This window comes from Ranitomeya variabilis, chromosome 8, assembly GCF_051348905.1.
Source record: "Ranitomeya variabilis isolate aRanVar5 chromosome 8, aRanVar5.hap1, whole genome shotgun sequence".
Lineage (NCBI taxonomy): Eukaryota > Metazoa > Chordata > Amphibia > Anura > Dendrobatidae > Ranitomeya > Ranitomeya variabilis.
Genome location: NC_135239.1, coordinates 204829874 through 204847036, shown reverse-complemented (window position 1 = coordinate 204847036; position 17163 = coordinate 204829874). Strand labels below are relative to the sequence as shown.

Genomic DNA, 17163 nt, shown 5'->3' with positions numbered 1-17163 from the left:
ACTGCAGGTGAACTCTTATTACTCTGCCTTCCTCCTGTCATTGCTCCTGGGAGAGTTAGTAAGTGTCCATGTCCTGTCCTGTGTGACACAGAGATCCCATTGATGTAAATGGTCACGGTGTAATACCTCATTGTCCCTGTAGTGGCGCTGCAGGGAACTTCAACACTTAAGCCCCCCAGACACCACAGATTACCGTTACTCCATCATACCTTCAGCACTAAATTGCTGCGTCTAGGACTAAAAATTATTTTTGCAAGTGGGTTCCATTAAAAAATGTTAAACCATTTGGCTGTCACAGGCTCTTTGTTTCAATGCACAATGAGTTAACTGAGGATCTATCAGTAAGCTCATGAAATGCGCCATTTCTGTGGGAATATTGTCCCCCGGATGCTGTAAACCTGTTAATCCACAGCTCGGGGTAAAGAACGAGCAGCCGTGTCTGTGTCCCCGTCCTTGTCTGTGTGTCTGACACTAAGCTCCTGCGGATCTGTTCTCTCCCGAATTACTAAAGTGAAATCCTCAGTGGGGTCGGGAGGTTCACAGTCTCATTGGCTGCAGCTTGTGGACCCCAAAGCATCCATCCGAAGAGTCACTAATATTTGGAGTATTTAGTGAAGATGCGGAATCCGGCACGAAGGACCCAGCTGCTTCACCTCCAACCCCCATCATTGTGCTCTTCACCCCAGAAATGTTAACAGGAGCCAAATCCATCATCAACTTCCTGCTGCTCTGCAGCTGTTACTGCCCAAGGAAGCCAGGAGAGCGCAGCTCTGGAGCATAATGCAGGATCAGCACAGGATAAGTAATGGAATTAGTGATGAGCGAGCATGGTCAGGGTTATCCGAGTATCGCGGGGGGCTCAAGTAATATGTTCCAGTCCCCATGGCTGCTGTTAGACCGACGCAACACATGGGGGATTGTCTGTTTGTTAGCCAATCCCTGTCTAATCATGCAGCCGCGGGGACTGGAACATACAGGTGCTTGTCACAAAATTAGAATATCCTCAAAAAGTCTTCCCCATGATTGTCCCTTAGTCTGTTTCAGTGGCTCCACAATCATGGGGAAGTGAACAGCACAAGTAAACCGGCACTAGGCTCACATAGGACACACCACACCACTTTTAGAACGAGAATTTGTTGCGGGTTATCTGAAATGCGCAAGCAGCAATCCAACGGCGGTGCTCCACTGAAGAAAATGTATATGAGCAATCCAATAAATAAGAGAAAAAGTGGCACTCACCAGGAAAAAGCTGTGCAAGAAATCGTCCTTTATTGAAGTTTCACCACATGACGAACTTTACAAGGAGAGGCGGTTGGTACGTAAGAGGGTGCGGGGAGTGAGGGAAGGACTACGGCCGTTTCGCGCTCGTGCGCTTCCACGGGTCCAGGACCCGTGGAAGCGCACGAGCGCGAAACGGCCGTAGTCCTTCCCTCACTCCCCGCACCCTCTTACGTACCAACCGCCTCTCCTTGTAAAGTTCGTCATGTGGTGAAACTTCAATAAAGGACGATTTCTTGCACAGCTTTTTCCTGGTGAGTGCCACTTTTTCTCTTATTTATTGGAACAATCATGGGGAAGACTGCTGACCTGACAGATGTCCAGAATGCAGTCACTGACACACTCCACAAGGAGGGGAAGCCACAAAAGGTCATTGATAAAGAAGCCGGCTGTTCACACAGTGCTGTATCCAAGCAGATTAATGGAGAGTGGAAGGAAAAAGAGTGGTAGAAAAAGGTGCACAAGCAACCGGGAGAACCGCAGCCTGGAAAGGATTGTTAAGAAAAGCATTCAGAAATGTGGGTGAGATTCACAAGGAGTGGACTGCTGCTGGAGTCATGGCTTCCAGAGCCGCCACACACAGATGTCTCCAGGACATGGGCTACAAGTGTCACATTCCTTGTGTCAGCCACTCATGACCAATAGACAACGCCAGAAGCGTCTTACCTGGGCCAAGGAGAAAAGAACCGGACTGTTGTCAGTGGTCCAAGGTGTTGTTCTCAGATGGAAATGTAATTCTCCAGCAGTATTAATTAAAGGGAATAATCTAAACTAGAAAATCTATTTAAAACACTTAATTTAGAAAACAATATCCACATATAATTATACATAATAAAATATATAAATTTTAGATCACTAAATTTGGCCACATAAGATTTTATAAGATGCCAAAAATCAGGATCACACTCTATTATTATTATTATTATTATTATTATTATTTATTGTTATAGCGCCATTTATTCCATGGCGCTTTACAAGTGAGGAGGGGTATACATAATAAAAACAAGTACAATAATCTTGAACAATACAAGTCATAACTGGTACAGGAGGAGTGAGGACCCTGCCCGCGAGGGCTCACAATCTACAAGGGATGGGTGAGAATACAGTAGGTGAGGATAGAGCTGATCGTGCAGCGGTTGGTTGATCGGTGGTTACTGCAGGTTGTAGGCTTGTCGGAAGAGGTGGGTCTTCAGATTCTTTTTGAAGGTTTCGATGGTGGGCGAGAGTCTGATGTGTTGTGGTAGAGGGTTCCAGAGTAGGGGTGATACGCGAGAGAAATCTTGTATACGATTGTGGGAAGAGGAGATAAGAGGGGAGTAGAGAAGGAGATCTTGTGAGGATCGGAGGTTGCGTGTAGGAAAGTACCGGGAGATGAGGTCACAGATGTAAGGAGGAGACAGGTTGTGGATGGCTTTGTACGTCATGGTTAGGGTTTTGTACTGGAGTCTCTGGGCAATGGGGAGCCAGTGAAGGGATTGACAGAGGGGAGAGGCCGGAGAATAGCGGGGGGACAGGTGGATTAGTCGGGCAGCAGAGTTTAGAATAGATTGGAGGGGTGCGAGAGTGTTTGAGGGGAGGCCACAGAGCAGGAGGTTGCAGTAGTCAAGACGAGAGATGATGAGGGCATGGACTAGGGTTTTTGCAGATTCTTGGTTGAGGAATGAACGGATTCGTGCAATATTTTTGAGTTGAAGTCGGCAGGAAGTGGAAAGGGCTTGGATATGTGGTTTGAAGGAGAGATCAGCGTCAAGGATAACCCCGAGGCAGCGAGCTTGTGGGACTGGGGAGAGTGGGCAGCCATTTACTGTAATGGATAGGTTCGTTGGGGGGGGGTCACGTGAGATGGGGGAAAGATGATGAATTCTGTTTTGTCCATGTTAAGTTTCAGAAATTTAGCGGAGAAGAAGGATGAAATAGTGGACAGACATTGAGGGATTCTGGTTAGTAGGGAGGTGATATCTGGTCCAGAGATGTAGATCTGTGTGTCATCAGCATAGAGGTGATACTGAAAGCCATGAGATTCTATGAGCTGTCCCAGGCCAAAGGTGTAAATGGAGAAGAGCAGGGGCCCAAGGACTGAACCTTGTGGGACTCCGACAGATAGGGGGCGAGGTGAGGAGGTGGTGTGTGAGTGGGAGACGCTGATTGTCCGGTCTGTTAGGTATGAGGAGATCCAGGATAGGGCCAAGTCTGTGATGCCAAGGGATGAGAGGGTCTGTAATAATAGGGAATGGTCCACTGTGTCAAAGGCAGCCGACAGGTCGAGGAGGAGGAGAACAGAGTAGTGTCGCTTGCTCTTGGCGGTTAAAAGGTCAGTGGTGACCTTAGTTAGGGCAGTTTCAGTGGAATGGTGTGACCGGAAGCCAGATTGTAAGCGGTCAAAGAGGGAGCAAGAAGAGAGATGGGAGGACAGTTCAAGGTAGACGTGTTGTTCCAGTAGTTTTGAGGCATAGGGGAGAAGTGATATAGGGCGATAGCTAGATACAGAGGATGGGTCAAGAGAGGGCTTTTTGAGGATAGGTGTGATGGAGGCATGTTTAAAGCTTGAGGGGAAAACACCATTTGTTAGTGATAGGTTGAAGAGATGGGTTAGGGTTGGGATGAAGATTGTGGTGAGGTTTGGGATGAGGTGGGTTGGGAGCGGGTCAAGTGCACAGGTGGTGAGATGCGATCTTGAGAGTAGAGTGGCGAGTTGATCTTCTGTAATGGTGGAGTAGTTGGTTTTGGAGGTGGAGGGTAGGGAAGTTGGGAGGAAGGGCTCTGGGGCTTGTTGACCAAAACTGTCTCTGATGTTATCAATCTTCTGCTTGAAGAATGAGGCAAAGTCTTCAGCAGAGATAAGTGAGGAGGGAGGAGGTGCTGGGGGACGGAGGAGAGAATTGAAGGTGTTGAATAACTGTTTAGGGTTGTGAGACAGGGAGGATATGAGAGATGAGAAGTAGGTTTGTTTAGCTGTGGCGAGTGCGGTCTTGAAAGTAGTGAGGGACTGTTTGAATGCGATTAAGTGGTCGTTGGAGTGGGATCTTTTCCATCTGCGCTCAGCAGCCCTGGAAGCTCGCCTCAGTTCTTTGGTCAGGCTGGTGTGCCAGGGCTGTCTGTTGATTTTGCGAGCTTTGGTATGTGTAAGTGGGGCAGCAGATTCCAAAGCTACAGCTATTGTGGTGTTATATAGAGCGGCAGCGTCATCCGCATTGTGTATGGAAATTATGTCTGTGAGAGGGAGGAGGGATTCAGAGAATGAATGTAGGTCAAGATGTTTAAGATTTCTGCGAGGGTGTGAAAGTTTGTGGGGTGGGGACTCTAGACATGGAGTGGAGAGAGATGAGAATGTGAGAAGGTTGTGGTCAGAGAGAGGAAGAGGCGAGTTAGAGAGGTTAGATAGGGAGCAGAGGCGGGTGAAGATGAGGTCCAGTGTGTGACCATCTTTGTGAGTGGCTGCAGAAGACCATTGAGTGAGGCCGAAGGAGGAAGAGAGAGATAGAAGTTTAGTGGCAGCTGAGAGGGAAGTGTCAATGGGTATGTTGAAATCGCCCATGATGATAGTGGGGATGTCCGCAGAAAGGAAATGAAGTAGCCAGGTGGTGAAGTGGTCAAAGAAGGTGGTGGCTGGCCCTGGGGGGCGGTAAATGACAGCCAGTTGGAGGTTGGAGGGGGAGTAGATGCGCACAGAGTGCACCTCAAAGGAAGGGAGGGTAACAGAGGGTGGCAGTGGGATTGGGGTGAAGGAGCAGTTATCTGACAGGAGAAAACCAACTCCTCCACCATGCTTGCTGCTGGGGCGGGGTGTGTGAGAAAGGTGGAAGCCACCGTAAGAGAGTGCAGCAGGGGAGGCCGTGTCAGAAGGGGTGAGCCAGGTTTCGGTGATGGCGAGGAAGGAAAGTTTGGTAGTAACAAAAAGATCATGGATGTAGGAAAGCTTGTTACAGACAGAGCGAGCGTTCCACAGAGCTCCTGTTAGTGGGACTGGGGAAGCGGGGGCTGGGCTTATGGGTATAAGGTTAGAGAGGTTACGGAAGTTTGTGATGGAGCGTGGATGGGAGGTAGAAATGACTGTGGGAATATGGTGAGGAGGACCAGGATTTGGAGAGATATCACTCTAGAAGTTACTTTTTTTTTTTCCTGGTGTTGGAGGGTGAAGTTTTTGTAACAAGATTATTTTAATTTAAAAAATTTAAATTGGCTCGGGTTTGAAAAAATAAAATGCTGGGGGCGCTATTGCATAGGTATCTATAGGAAATATTTGCAGCAAACAGTGGTGGGAAGTGGTACTGCAAGAGACTAATGTAAATTTCAATACAATTATGATAAAGTAACTTCCAGGGAACATCCTAACTTATCGTCCATTCAGCATGACGAGTGCAAAAGTATTATATTATATCAACAAGTCATTTTCATAAGGGATGAGGCCTCCCCTCTAATTGTGATGTAATATATTATCACCTCTGTGGATGCAGAAAGTCTGGGGCTGAAGTTCATCAAGTGTCGCTGCACCAAATACTCGGCCCCCGGGAATTACATTTCCAGCAAAGTTTATGAGATTCCAGAAATCCCATACACACAGCTTGGTTTTATTTTCTTGACCGACGTCACTTACAGCATTTTTTTCTGTGTATTTGCAGCATTTTTTTCCTCCATAGAAAGCAATGAGTAAGTGTAAAAATGCAGGTATCAGGTTTTGCTGCGTTTTTGGTGCAAAAACCTTAAGGAAGTTGCATCATGATTTTTGGGGGGGCACTAAACGTTATTAGCATGCAGAAGAGACAACAATAATCCGGCAAAAAACAAAAACAAACAAAAGCGCAACAACACCTGTTTTTTTTTTGTAGCAGCGAATGCAGAAAAAAAATGCAGCAAAAATGCAACGTGTGAAAATAGCCTTATATACAGGTCAGTATTTTGATTTACTTTGCAAATAGTCTTGATTAAAAATGTATCGTTTTCTGTATGCAGCTACAGTGATGCGTCTCCATGGTGACAGACTACAAGAAAACTCATGTAGTCGGATCCTGTAGTCAAGTGTTACTTTATCTCTGTCTCATTATCTTACAGGCTTAAATGTTCATTCACTTCAATGGGAAAAACCTTGTACAAATTGAGCGTCCCTTTAAATGATCCAGGTATAGTCACATATGGTGCCATTAGGATGATGCAATGACCTCCCTGGTGGTCAGGAGGGTCCTGAAAGCTACACGGGGGTCCTGAGTCATTGTTTACGGACTATTACTTTTGCATTAGAATGATGAGAGTTGTCATCCTATATGTGACACTAAACAAAGCGACATTTTGGGAGCGGCAGGTGACAGCTGTGCGCTATACCAGGGGCATCATCTCTACCCAGGGACCTGCTCAGCGCTTTCTGCACCGCCGCTGGCTGAATAAATCAGGAGGCAGACAATAAAAGACTTCAGTTACTAAATACACAGCAAAATGCACAGTCTAATAACATAAACGCAATGTGCTAATGCTCCGCCATAAAATAAAGATGTAAAACTGTCAATTTTACATTAAAAAAAAAAAAAAGAAACTCTTAAATTTATAAAAAACTTATAGGACTATAGGAAAAGTGCATCAAATTAGCTCCCACTGGTGGCCAAGTGGAGTACTGCACTCACAATAGGAATTGGATGTCTCATGCGACGGGAAATTCTCTGGATATACCATAGATAAAGACGAATATACACCATTAAAATAAAACCATCTAAGGTCCAACCAACAGAAATGACACCATTTCTAGCCACGCTTACAAATCACTTACTACTAGTTTTGCACAGCCAGGTCTATACCCGGTGCCAAACAGTTCCCACTATAGTGTTCCCAGTGTGCATCCCCATAAATATCAATACCAGGGAATACCCCAATTAACAGCAGTGGCGTGCCCCCTATTACACCCCAGGACCATGTGAAAACCTAGAATATAGATATATTTGTTGCGATGGATGGGAGCACAACAAACACCACTTTTTTTAAAGGTTATGCTCCATAGCAGAGGTATGTTTTTTCTCCATGGTCAACACACTAATGCTGAAATACTCTGCACTGCGGATCCTACCAGCCTCGGTATTCCCTTCAGCGCCAAATTCCTGGCACAGTCCACACTGAACAGGCTGCAGGTTCAACACACAGACTGCTCGGCTTTCCTAGCTGACCCATTCAGGAGACTCCCTGGCTTGTCTCTCTTCCAACTGCAGCTCACTTTTTGGCTGGTCACTCACCAGCTCACTCAGCAGACTGACACAGGGGGAACCCATTTCTTGGTTCTTAGTCATAGTTAGCCAGGTGCATCTAAACAAGCCAGCAGTGCTCGGATTTAACCCACTCCTACCTGGCTTTACTACTCTATATTGTTTAATATATATTCTTGCTTAAAAGACAATTCCTAGCTCTCTTGGCTTTTTTTTTTGCATTTTTTACATAAGTTATGGATTGGTTTCCGCTCCTTTGTCTGGAAAAGTTTTGACCACAAGATCATTAACAGTAAAAGTTTGCCTTTCTCGCAACAGCCACAAGAGGGAGCTCACACCACACCCATATAAAAGATACTTGTGCAACAAGCTCCCTCTAGTGGCCACTGTGAGCGTTGCCTTCTCTAGTTCAGGAAACTTTGTGGATGCCAGTTTGCATTTACAGTTGGACTTGAAGCCATTGATAGATCTTTCTGCTGGTCTTGCAGCCAGTTTTGGAGGAGCCACAATGACACTTACCATGGCGTCAGGTCATCCACAAACATGGGAACAACATTAGGCATCATGTGGTCTCATTCTTACAAATGGAGGAACAAATGGATGTGGAAATGGGGCCATAAACCATAGGGCCCCTCAGCTTCAGTAAGACTCAAACCTTGCACTACTTTACTTCGACCATCACTTTGTAACACAGCCTTGGTCTGTTTTCTGAGTTGAGGCTTCCAGCAGCCACCACTAGGGGGAGCTCAGTGCACATGATTTTTTTTTACATTGGACAATTTTATCTTTATCTGTCAAAAGTTGCAAAAACTTTGCAGCTTTTTGCAATTTAGCACCAAACCCATCACTTTTCTATAAAGTATGGGGGGGCTTTGCAAAATGTATTCTAAGCTTTTTCTATTATCTTTGCACATCTTTAACACATAAAAATCTGGCATTTCTATTTTGCATTCTATCCCGGCACGTGTCACACAGACGACGCATGGCCGCCTTTCGCGTGCTGTACGTGTTTACACAGACTCATGGACTTTTATAGGCCATTGTCATCCGGAAAAAAACCGGACATGTCTCTATGTGGGTCACATGGTCATGGGCGCAGCCCCATAGGTTATAATGGGCAGGTGTGTAATAAAGGATGTGAATGGAGCCTTATATTAGTCATCCAGGCTTGGTCTTAAAGTAACATACTATCGCCATTATGGCGCATGAAGGATTTCCGAGGCCATTAATCTGTATTTATTGCAGAAGCGATTTTATTTGAGCAGTCGGTAACATCAATCCCCAGACATCTGATGGTATCAAGATCCCTGGAGCCCGGCCGGTGACAATTTATGACTTTTTTGGGGGATTTTTTTTTTTTTTTTCGTGCAATTTAAGACAAATCGCTCTCTTTTATCATCTCCTTTTTATCGCGGCATTTCAGCCCGGCTTTGATGGGACGTTAAGAATTACGAGCAGCAAAAACAGTTTATAAGCCTCATGCAACGTTTCTGAAGATTCTCTTACAACCATCTGCGGCTGCCAAATTCACGCAAAAAATATCGATCTTATCGCTTGCATACGTCCTCATAGAAACACATTTACTCCAGCGCCCCCCTATAGATATAAAAGCATTGCATTGTTCATCCAGGGCCTCCTGGTTCATGATAGATTATAAAACCTCTTGGTGAAAAGCAATGAAGATTTATACAACATTCAGGGTCTAGAAAAAGCCGGATAACCCTCCTTATAAGCACAAGGAGGCACTAGGGGCTGTTACTTTTGGAAATTGTTCACCCAGAGACAATGCACCAGAGGATTTTACATTTCCAATATTAATAATGTAAATAAATAAATACAAATAAATACGTCATTTTTTTTTTAATTTTACAGTCTGATTTAATGATGTTACAAAGCTATATAAAAATATATAAATATATTTGTAATGTTTTTATGTATTAAATATGCAGTATTCCAGGTATTTAGAGTGTAATATTAATCTCTAGAAATAAGAATACAGTACAGAAGTGGCACGATCCACTAACCGTGCGGCAAAAACTGTGTAAAACCTATAAAAGAAAAAAAAAAGTAGGAGTTTTTATGATACACATAAAAGAATTCCAAATATTAAAACCTGTTGATGTAGAAACATAATAATAATAATAATAATAATAATAATGTAGTCCCATCCCCTTTAAAACAAGAAATATAAAAACAAATACAGGAATACTGCAAAAAATCTGCACCATCAGATCCACAAATACTTGTGTGAATGCAGCCTAAGAAATGGCGCGACGTTCCGATCCCGTGTATCGGGCTGCAGATGTCGCTCTTACCGTTCGCGTCATTCCGAGTTCTGCTCCTTCTGGGGTCGTCCGTGGATCTCTGCATTGGAGGATAATCCACACATCCGTGTCTGAACTCACCCCAACAGCCTCAGCCACCGGGTGGCGCAATACTTGCACGTCAGAAGGTCCTGAGTGATGCAAGCACCGTCCAGTTCAGTATTAGTACAGCTGGGACTTGTGGTGTTTCCCAGCCGGGGAGTCTGTGTGTTACTACAGAGTGCTGATCATCAGTAGTCATTAGGTCTCTGCTGGGAGCTATAGGCGGAGTCACACCTTAATTAACCCACAATGGTGCAGCTAGCTGCCAGTTATGAGTGTATACTGACTGCAAATGCCAGATGAGCTGGTCCGGAAATGTGCCGCATCGGCCCGCAATACTATCAATAGTATCTTGATCTTAAGGACGCTGGTAATAGCTTTAGAAGCATTGGCTCCCGGCTCCACCACATTTGCTCCCGGCTCCACCAAATTGGCTCCTGACTCACCACATTGGCTCCTGACTCACCACATTGGCTCCCGGCTCCACCACATTGGCTCCTGACTCACCACATTGGCTCCCAGGTCCACCACATTGGCTCCCTGCCCCACCACATTGGCTCCCTGCCCCACCACATTGGCTCCCGGCTCCACCACATTGGCTCCTGACTCACCACATTGGCTCCCGGCTCCACCACATTGGCTCCCGGCTCCACCACATTGGCTCCTGACTCACCACATTGGCTCCCGGCTCCACCACATTGGCTCCTGACTCATCACATTGGCTCCCTGCCCCACCACATTGGCTCCCTGCCCCACCACATTGGCTCCCGACTCACCACATTGGCTCCCGACTCACCACATTGGCTCCTGACTGACCACATTGGTTCCTGGCTCCACCACATTGGCTCCCTGCCCCACATTGGCTCCCGGCTCCATCACATTGGCTCCCAGCTCCACCACATTGGCTCCTGACTGACCACATTGGTTCCTGGCTCCACCACATTGGCTCCCTGCCCCACATTGGCTCCCGGCTCCATCACATTGGCTCCCGCCTCCACCACATTCTCTCCCTGCTTCACCACATTGGCTCCCGACTCCACCACATTGGCTTCTGACTCCACCACATTGGTTCCTGACTCCACCACATTGGTTCCTGACTCCACCACATTGGCTCCCGGCTCCACCACATTGGCTCCCTGCCACACTACATTGGCTCCTGGCTCCACCACATTGGCTCCTGACTCCACCACATTGGCTCCCGGCTCCACCACATTGGCTCCCTGCCCCACTACATTGGCTCCTGGCTCCACCACTTACTCAGGCAGTCTGCGTATTGCCTGTAAGAGGCTAGCCCCACACTGGGGACATCGGGCCAATGCGGTGGCATCACTACATTGTGCCACCTGCGCCAGCCTGGAGACTGCGGTGAGGAGGTGCGCACCACTTGTGATGGGAGCGAGGTGTTAGCTTATTTTTATTCTACTTATATTATAAAGAGGCATAATGGGGGCATTATTATATTAAGACACAAAGGAGGGCATAATTAGAAGGCACAGTGTGGTCATTATTACTATAGGGGGCAGTATGACTACAAGGAGGCACAGAGGGGCATTATTATTATGAGGAGGCACAGGGGCGACACTATCACCAATCACCATGTAGTGGAAAAGAGGGAACATTACTACTGTGTGGGGCCACAAAGGGGGCCCGGATATTGTATGGAGCACAAAGGGCAGGTAATATTACTGTACAGGGCACATAGGGGCAGTATTACTGGGCACTGGTTATAGTACTATGTGGTTTGTGTAGAGGTGGTGGGATGTAAGGAAGTACCCGGAAAAGCAATAAGGTGAAGACGTCTTTGTGTTATACTTTACAGGGACGAGTTATAGATGGAAAAAGTAGTCATGGAGGTCCGGGCCGAACGGCAATGAAAAAGGGGAAGTGAGCAACTCTGATCATTGAGAAGATCACTGGTGAGAACCCGCACAGCACACACATATACTGTAGCGTCTGCACATCACATGGTCACACCATAAATGCCGCTTAGAAATTGACAGCGACATTTAAGGGGTTAATCAGAGTGATCGGTGCTCAGCTGAGCAAATCTATTGGTCCCAGCCGCCATGTTAGTGGTCTGTGGCTGCGGGATGTGGGTGGTCCGCCAAATCAGTCCACTCCTCTATGCGTCAATTCCGGATTTAACCCATAGATGAAACTTTTGTCATTTTCTCTTCCAGTTCTATGTCGTCCTCTGTGCTCAGAGGCGTATCTAGGGTTTCTGGCACCCGGGGCAAGAATTTATTTTGGCGCCCCCCCCAGGACATATGCGATTTGCACACTCAGTCATGTACCCACGAGCTCCTCTCCCTATTGCTCTCAATGTTCAGTGAAAAACTGAGAGAAGCAGAAGAGAAGCTCGTTGTCACAGGACCATGAGTATGAAAATCACATATGAGTGAAGTGTCCATGTGACGACTACTGGAACCTGCAGAGCTGAATCCTGACATCGCAGCTTCTGAATTCTCACAACTCATGCACTGCACACTTTTAGGATTCTCCCTGGCCGGTGGACGGTCATGTCAGCACAAGCATGTGATTTGTATACTTCTGACCACATTCCGACTAGACGTGCCCGGCCTCACTCAGTTCATTTTCATAGAGTGGGCCCACACATGTCTAGTCAGCACGTGACCGCATGTATGTAAATCGCCAGCACCAGAGAATCCTGACAGTGTGCAGGGCGCACTGTGAGAAGTCAGAAGTCTGCAGTCACAAAGAATGACTGCAGACTCATCACAAACCTGGACATCCCCTTTAATGCTCCTAACATAAATAAAAACATGAGAATTAGTCAGTATCACAAATAACATTTACATCCAGGTACCTTATAGATGACGTTGTCTCTGGAGCCGATCTCCTTCTTTTCTTCATCTTGTCCAGACCCCATGATGAGTTTTCTCATCCACAGCCGTCTCTGCAGACTTCCATCTTCTCCGCTCTTTTGCAGAAAATCTCCACATGACGCCCTTAAAGATACAAGTGTCATTATAATGCTCCTGAATAAAAAATTGCCCCTCACTATATTGTCTGCATAAAATATGACCCCCACACCGTCCCTCTTATGGTACATGCTATTCACACTGACCTCTCCTTTCCATACCGGACCCCTCGTCACACTGTCCTCTTACACTGTGTCCCCCCTATAGGGCCCAGTATTTATACTGTACTCTCTCATCACACTCCCCCTCCTTGGTATACTGTCCCCTCCTGACTGTGCCCTTACACTGTCCCTCCATGCTACGCCCCCACTACTCAGTTTCTATTCTATGCCCAATCACTTTTCTCCCCCCATACTGTCTCCTCACACTATTCCCCTCCCTCCTCATACTGTCTCCTCTCACATCCCTCCTGTTCACCATACTGTCTCCTCATATATTTACCCCCTCACTTTCTATACTGCCTGCTCACCTGACTCCCCATTGTGTCTGCACACATCCCATCACCCTCACTCCCCGTACTCCCCCGTACTGTTTCCTCATACATGCCCCCCATTGCCCATACATGCCCCCCATTCTCCTGTACTGTTTCCTCATATATGCCTATTATTTTCCTCTACCCCACCCCATCATTGCTCTCTTCACCACCTCCATCTTCGCCTTCTCCACCACCACTATCATTGCTTTCTCCCCCACCACACCATAATTTCCCATTCCACCACCTCAATCATTTCCTCCTTTGTCTTTTCCACCATATCCATCATTTTCTCTTCCCCCACCATCCCCATCATTGCCCTTTCCACCACGATCATCATTGTCCTTTCCGCCGCCATCACCATACTTGCCCATTCCACCACCTCCATCATTTTCTCCCCCTCCAATATCATCAGTGTGCTTTCCACCACCACCATCCTTGTCCATTCTACCACGTCCATAATTTCTTCCCCCCCTCATTATTGCCCTTTCCACCACCTCCATGATTTCCTCCTCCCCACCATCATTGCATTCTCCCCCTACCACCATCGACCATTCCAATTTCCACCTCCATCATTGCCCATTCCACCACCTCCATCATTTCCTCCCCCCATCATTGCCTATTCCACCTCCATCATTGCCCATTCCACCACATCCATCATTTCCTCCTCTCCCTCCATCCCAATTATTGCACTCTCCCAGTCAGCCCCATCATTGCCCTCGCCTCTCCTCCCCGTACACACTCACACAAAACCATTTACCTCTCTGCACATTCACCGGCAGCGCTACGCATGCACGCACAAACACACACACACATATTGCGTACAGTAAAATGGCCACACCTAGTTACTCCTACACACGCGGCTGAGCTCCGTACACCTTGCACACACGGCTCCGCTCCGTACACACCCAGCTGCGCCCCATACACCTTGCACACACGGCTTCCGCTCCGCACACCTCATACACACCCAGCTCCGCTCCATACACCTTGCACACACGGCTTCCGCTCCGCACACCTTGCACACACGGCTCCGCTCTGTACACCTCGTACACACCCAGCTCCGCTCCATACACCTTGCACACACGGCTTCCGCTCCGCACACCTCGTACACACCCAGCTCCGCTCCATACACCTTGCACACACGGCTTCCGCTCCACACACCTCGTACACACCCAGCTCCGCTCCATACACCTTGCACACATGGCTCCGCTCTGTACACCTCGTACACACCCAGCTCCGCCCCATACTTTGCACACACGGCTTCGCTCTGTACACCTCGTACACACCCAGCTCCGCCCCATACACCTTGCACACACGGCTTCCACTCTGTACACCTCGTACACACCCAGCTCCGCTCCATACACCTTGCACACACGGCTTCCGCTCCGCACACCTCGTACACACCCAGCTCCGCTCCATACACCTTGCACACACGGCTCCGCTCTGTACACCTCGTACACACCCAGCTCCGCTCCATACACCTTGCACACATGGCTTCCGCTCCGCACACCTCGTACACATCCAGCTCCGCTCCATACACCTTGCACACATGGCTTCCGCTCCGCACACCTCGTACACACCCAGCTCCGCTCCATACACCTTGCACACACGGCTCCACTCCGTACACCTCGTACACACCCAGCTCCGCCTCATACACCTTGCACACACGGCTTCCGCTCTGTACACCTCGTACACACCCAGCTCCGCTCCATACACCTTGCACACACGGCTTCCGCTCCGCACACCTCGTACACTCAGCTCCTGTTGTGAATTCTGCTTTTGGGCTCCCTCCGGTGGTTGTAGGTGGTAATGCAGTTGTCCCTGAGTTGCAGTCCTGGTCAGGTGTATCTGCTGATTGCAGTTCTGACTGGGGTATTTAGGCGTGCAGGATTCATTAGTCCTTGCCAGTTGTCCATGGTTGTTGGGAGGTTTTGGTCCTGGTTTGGTTCCTTCTGCCTTCTGCCAAATCAGCAAAGATAAGTGTCTGGTTTTGGTTTCTGTGGCACACATGCTGTGCGCTTAATAATTCTGTGCTATTCAGTGTTTTTTTTTGTCCAGCTTATATTGTGTCAGTATTTTCTCAGTCTTGTTGGATTCTCTGGAGTGGCAGATATTCATTCCATGTCTTTAGTTAGATTGTGGAACTTTTTGTATTATCTGCTGTGGATATTTTGGAAGGGTTTTAATACTGACCGCTTAGTATTCTGTCCTATCTTTCCCTATTTAGCTAGAGTGGCCTCTTTTGCTAAACCCTGTTTTCTACCTGTGTGTGTCTTTCCTCTCCTACTCACAGTCAATATTCGTGGGGGGCTGCCTATCCTTTGGGGTTCGGCTCTGAGGCAAGGTAGTATTCCTATTTCCATCTATAGGGGTATTTAGTCCTCCGGCTGTGTCGAGGTGTCTAGGGTTTGTTAGGCACACCCCACGGCTACTTCTAGTTGCGGTGTTAGTTCAGGTTTTGCGGTCAGTACAGTTTCCACCTACTCCAGAGAAAGTTCATGCGGCTCCAAAGTCACCGGATCATAACAGTACAACTGGCCCACTATGAGTTAAATGCATCTCAGAAGAAGGGAAGAAAGGTGTTGAGTCATTTTTTTTTCTGCAGTTTGCTAAGGAGTCTTGTGTTAGCATGGATGTTCAGGAATTAGCTTCTCGTGTAGACCAGCTTGCTGCTAGGGTACAGGGAATTTGTGATTATATTGTTCAGACTCCTGTTTTAGAGCCGAAGATTCCTACTCCTGATTTGTTTTTTTGTGACAGGTCCAAATTTTTGAGTTTTAAAAACAACTGTAAACTGTTTTTTGCTTTGAGACCTCGATCCTCTGGGGATTCTATTCAGCAGGTTAAAATTGTCATTTCCCTGCTGCGTGGTGATCCACAGGATTGGGCATTTTCCCTGGAATCTGGGAATCCGGCTTTGCTTAATGTAGATTACTTTTTTCAGGCTTTAGGACTATTATATGATGGACCTAATTCTGTGGATCAAGCGGAGAAGACCTTGTTGGCCCTGTCTCAGGGTCAAGAGGCGGCAGAATTGTATTGTCAGAAATTTAGAAAATGGTCTGTGTTGACTAAATGGAATGATGATGCTTTGGCTGCAATTTTCAGAAAGGGTCTTTCTGAAAGGGTGATTCTATGTCTTTGGCCATTCAGATTGATCGGCGCTTGCGGGAGCGTAGAACTGTGCGCGCTGTGGCATTGTCCTCAGAGCAGAGTCCTGAGCCAATGCAGTGTGATAGGATTCTGTCTAGGACAGAACGACAAGGACTCAGACGTCAGAATAGGTTGTGTTATTATTGTGGCGACGCTTCTCATGTCATTTCAGTCTGCCCTAAACGGACAAAGAGGATCGCTAGTTCATTTACCATCAGTACTGTACAACCTAAATTTCTGTTATCGGTGTCCCTGATCTGCTCATTGTCATCATTTTCTGTCTTGGCGTTTGTGGATTCAGGCGCCGCTTTGAATTTAATGGGTTTTGAGTTTGCCAGGCGTTGTGGTTTCCCCTTGCAGCCCTTGCAGAACCTTATTCCTTTAAGGGGCATTGATGCTACACCTTTGGCTAAAAATAAGCCCCAGTTTTGGACATAGGTGACCATGCGCATGGCGCCAGCCCATCAGGAAGATTGTCGATTTCTGGTATTGCATAATTTACATGATGCTATCGTGTTGGGTTTTCCGTGGTTGCAGGTACATAACCCTGTGTTGGATTGGAAGTCTATGTCTGTGACTAGTTGGGGTTGTCAGGGGGTTCATAATGATGTTCCTTTAATGTCCATCTCCTCTTCTTCCTCTTCCGAAATTCCAGAGTTTTTGTCTGATTTTCAGGATGTATTCGATGAGCCCAAGTCCAGTTCTCTTCCACCACACAGGGACTGTGATTGTGCTATTGATTTGATTCCAGGCTGTAAGTTTCCTAAGGG

At 47.2% G+C, this 17163-nt stretch overlaps 1 protein-coding gene across 1 annotated transcript in view; it reads right to left on the bottom strand.

Moving 5' to 3' along the window:
- The window catches only part of LOC143787571 (G-protein coupled receptor 22-like), a 186538-nt gene extending 176337 nt beyond the window's left edge, over window positions 1–10201 (bottom strand). The window contains exon 1 of the mRNA XM_077276449.1: window positions 9776–10201. The gene's annotated coding sequence lies outside the window, so the exon portion shown is untranslated. The remainder of the gene's footprint in view (window positions 1–9775) is intronic.
- Window positions 10202–17163: the final 6962 nt, after the last annotated feature.